General features: G+C 35.5%; 1 long non-coding RNA gene across 1 annotated transcript in view; it reads left to right on the forward strand.

Annotated features, from left to right (window-relative positions):
- Positions 1 to 1,900: 1,900 nt before the first annotated feature.
- The window catches only part of LOC107680124 (uncharacterized), a 6,344-nt gene continuing 3,564 nt past the window's right edge, over positions 1,901 to 4,680 (forward strand). The window contains exon 1 of the long non-coding RNA XR_001633115.1: positions 1,901 to 2,065. This is a non-coding gene — a long non-coding RNA (uncharacterized LOC107680124). The remainder of the gene's footprint in view (positions 2,066 to 4,680) is intronic.

Below are 4,680 nucleotides of genomic sequence, written 5' to 3' on the forward strand. Positions count from 1 at the left end.
TGATATATGACTGTAAAAACAGGACAATAAAAACACACAGAGGTCTCTTAGGAAAGTTAAGCCATGCAAACTCAATCTATCAATCACACACACACACACACACACACACACACACACACTCAGGAAAAACAGACGTCGAGTATCTATTTAAGAAGTGCTGGAGTGACTGTAAACTGTTTCATGCAGTTGTATATACACTCTTGGCTCTCTCGGGTTTATAGAGACTCAGATTGGCTCCTTTTAAGGTGAATTCCCTGTTTGCTCTCTGCATTGAACTTCTGCTGCCAAGAGCTGTTGGGAGACCATTCCAGTGAAATCTCCCTGAGAAAGAGAGAACTATAGGAAAGTAAAATCACAAATAAGACCATAATCATAAATAATATCTCATTTGTTTCTTACAGACAGCAACGAGATTAAATAGAGAAATGTATTTAATACAAATCAGTCTGTCATTAAAGTATACAAACTCTCAGATGTTTGTAAGAACAGCAAGACCAGCCATAAGAAAGTAAATGTTTAATATTTCTATATAAATTTTATTATAATATTAAATATTAGTATTATTACTATTTAATAATTATATAATATCTATATGCAATAAATACATATGCATGTGTATTGTATTATATATAATATATTAATAAATATTATATTATATTATTATATACACTCATTTTAATACGATTTATTCAAATTATTTATATTATACTATTTATGTATTATTATAAAAATAGTATTATTTATATTTATACTATAATATGATTATTACAATGTTAGTATTTGATATATAGCATTACATTCATATCATAAATAATAAACATAAATAATACATATATAAAAATTAATTGAGACAATATAGTACAGAGAGATAAAACAATATGGATGGCATAGCTCAGTCTAAGAATTTGATGAGAAATATTTGAGCTCATATTGAGATCTGAGGAAATCTTGAGATGTCTTCTGAAACTCTCTTCTTCTGAAACAATCTTACATGTATCTCCTTTAGAGTTTTGGAAGATACCAGCAATAAAAGCATATATTTTATAACTCTATATGCTTACTGTATCTCTTGGCTTATTTGTTTCTGTTTGTATGATTTTGGCCGAAACATCTCAGACAAAGTTGATGCGGGAACCTAACTAAGATCCCTCTCCTCATTTCCTCCCAAACAATTCATAAATATCTCTTTCCTCTGCTTTTCAGCACGACTAGACACAGAAGTTCAAAGCTGTTGACACACATCAACTAAATAAACCAGCCCGCTGAATGATTCCTCACCCAGATATGTGATATAAGAGTAGAATAGCACAGATTTGCTGATTAGCAAAGCTTAAACATTCTTTACCAAACCCACTGGCTTTCTATTCCCGTTCTCATATTAACATAACGTCCAAGAGCTCAAATGTAAACAAATGACTTTCAGAAGACCAAGGCCTTTTATGGAGTCCGGAGCAGCTGAGATCAATTAAACTGTCAGTGTTTATTTTCCAACAAATCAGCAGTTGAGCACTCCAGCCCTTCGTCAGCTGATAAAACACACTGACGGAGAGCGAGAGACGAAATCGAACTAATATAAAGACCAGAAAACCCTGACTTAAAAGGATAATCTGAAAAAAGATGGAAGCAGGAGTTTACTACGTAATCCTGCGTTATCGGCATGGAAGATCTGGGTCTTGTAAACCCGTGTGGTCTTTTATTAGCTTGAGGATTTTAAAGGTCTATTTCTGAGCTAATAGGTCCTCTCTGTCCTTTTAGGGAGGAGAGGCACTCATGTACATCAAAGCATGAAGAGAAATATCAGTCCCAGCTAAGGCTTGTGTGTCCATACAGTGGTGAGTTCATTTGTGTGTCTTACTGATCATTTCTGTCTTTTTTCTGCCTTAAAAGGTCTGGCTGTCAGTCGTGGCCGGAGTGACACTGGCCCCCTGAAGCGTCCACCTGATATAGCAGTGAAAGATCACAGACATGGACTTTCAGCCTGGTCCAAACTTGAGAAAACTGTCTAAGCAGATTTTGATGGATGTCCCTGCTGAAAAGACCAGCATGTACAATTTCCAAAGCAACAGTAAGTTCAAGTGAGGTTCCCAGCAGGGTTGTGCACTTTTCAGAAGTGAATTGAGAATGCCTTTTAAATTGCCCAATTCAAACTTGAATTTGACTTCATTTCCCAGAATGCATCACCTGTGTTGAATGTCTTTGAATTACAATTCCTCTTCCTGTCAATCCAATTAAATTTCCTGTTTAGATTAGCTAAAGCAATTCAAATCCCAACTCATGAACTAAAATAGAGCCAATTCTGAAATTTGCACAACCTTGGTTCCCACACATTTTTGACCAATGAATTTGCACAACTTTTCAATGTCTTGTTATTGATTTCGGGATAAGGATAATTGAAAAACCATTTGACAATGAAACTAAATAATTTGAATATCTAATGAAATATTTTAGCTGAACATAAGAAAACTACATTTTGTATAAACGCTTTTCAAGATTTTATTCATTTTAATTACTTTTTCAAGTCTGCAAAACCACAATTAAAATTCCCAGATTTTTCCAGATTTTTCATAACCATAGAAACCCTGTCAAGCCACAAATTAAGCATATTGCATTCCCAGTGCCATGCTCTATCAGTTTAGCTTTATTAATTATATAAATCAGCATTAATTTCTATGCTGGTCTAAAATGGTTTGGTGCTGGTCTAGCTGGAGGACCAACATGATCGTCATAGTAAAGCTGGTTGATCAAAGAAATGTTTCTGTTTAAGCTAGTTACTTGGTCAACAAGCTTCAACAGAAAAGTTAACCAAATCAACACAAAATTCATGCTAGTATTGGTAAAGCTGGTCTTCCTAAATTAGGGTTACCATAAGTCCTCTTTTTCCCAGACATGTCCTGGCTGGGATTTCTAAATTGCATAAAACATCCAGGTTTTGGCTTTGTTTTCCTATTGTTTTCATACTTGCTTAAGGTAATGACTGAAAAGTAGTTTGACCAATAGCATGCAGGCATTGTACATAATCAACCAATCATGGCGTGTGAGAAGGTGGGACCTACAGAGAACAGTCAATGCGATGCAAAAACATGTACATATAATATAATGTATGAGGACTGTAGAGAGCATGTCAACAGGAAAGCAAAGCCAAAACCGGACATTTTAGGAGATTTAGAATTCCCGGTCAGGACTTGTCTGGGAAAAAAAAGAGGACTTATGGTCACCCTAACAAAATCCTGTCAGTGTGGGTTCGGTGTACTGCATCTGCGTGGGATTCAGCGATCGTTGTCCTGGTGGGGTGTGGCGGTAGAAAGGCTGTACGACAGCATGCTTTTAGCAGCTCTCAAGAGGGACCGTCTTCCGTCTCACTGCCTTTTCTTCCACACAGTCAAATCTTACAGTTCATTACCCAACCCAAGCTAAAAATGTCCTTATGTGCGTGTTATGCTGGGTCTGAGAGCGAACCAAAGAAAAAAAATGAAATGCACATCAAAGATACATGAAAACAGAGAAGGAGAGGAAAGCCATCCTTTCAGTTTTTAATTCATCATGTGTAATCAAATGTTCATCTCACAAATCACAGCACTCAAATGTGAAGGCAGAGAGCAGCGCTGTAACTGACATAGACACTGCATGCCCATCACTATAATCAGATTAGTGATGAATCAATATTGAATTTTCAATGACTGATTCCTAAAATTTTGCATTTGAATGTTGGAAATATGGTGTAGAGGAAAGCCATCCTTTCAATTTTTAATTCATCATGTGTAATCAAATGTTCATCTCACAAATCACAGCACTCAAATGTAAAGGCAGAGAGCAGCGCTGTAACTGACATAGACACTGCATGCCCATCACTATAATCAGATTAGTGATGAATCAATATTGAATTTTCAATGACTGATTCCTAAAATTTTGCATTTGAATGTTGGAAATATGGTGTCCACCTTTGTAGAGACCGACAGAGGTGCCCATCAGGCTCCCTTAAAGGAACAGTTCAAAATGAAAATTACGTCACAATTTATTCATCCTCATGTCATTTCAAACCAAAATTACTTTCTTTCTTCCATGAAATACAAGTAGGCTACTATCAATGTCAGGACAAAAAAAAAACTAAAAAACTAAATGTAGTCCATACAACTTGTGTTCTGTATTTCAAGTCTTCTGAAGTCATACATTAAAAAATCTCTTTTCAGAACAAAACATTCTGAAGAAAAAGTTATTCACAAGTAATGTTTAACTGCTGTGACTGAATCATTGAATCAGTGAACCGAATCAGATTGATTCATGAACAAATTATGCAGACTGGTTGTGTGTCTCTGCACACAGATGAACCGATTCTTTTCAAAGATTTGATTCAAAAGAATGATTCGTTGATGAATCGCTGTTGTCTCATTAACCCTAATAGAAGCAGATGCCACGATTTTCAATGAATAACAATTATTGAATTAAATTCAGTCTGTTTCTCACACAAAGCTATCATATGACTTGGAATATAGTGCAAAAGCAGCTGGTTGCTTTTTGAGAAGCTTGACTAAATAAATTTAGTAAATTAGTAAATGCTAAACCTAAAGTGTACAGTATGAAAATCATTTTGAGATTTGCTAAAGATCACATTAGTTAGGGTGACCATACGTGCCATTTTCCCAGGACGCGTCCTGGCCAGGATTTCTATATTCTATATTTCTA

The sequence above is a fragment of the Sinocyclocheilus anshuiensis genome, unplaced genomic scaffold, assembly GCF_001515605.1.
Source record: "Sinocyclocheilus anshuiensis isolate Anshui unplaced genomic scaffold, SAMN03320099.WGS_v1.1 scaffold376, whole genome shotgun sequence".
NCBI lineage: Eukaryota > Metazoa > Chordata > Actinopteri > Cypriniformes > Cyprinidae > Sinocyclocheilus > Sinocyclocheilus anshuiensis.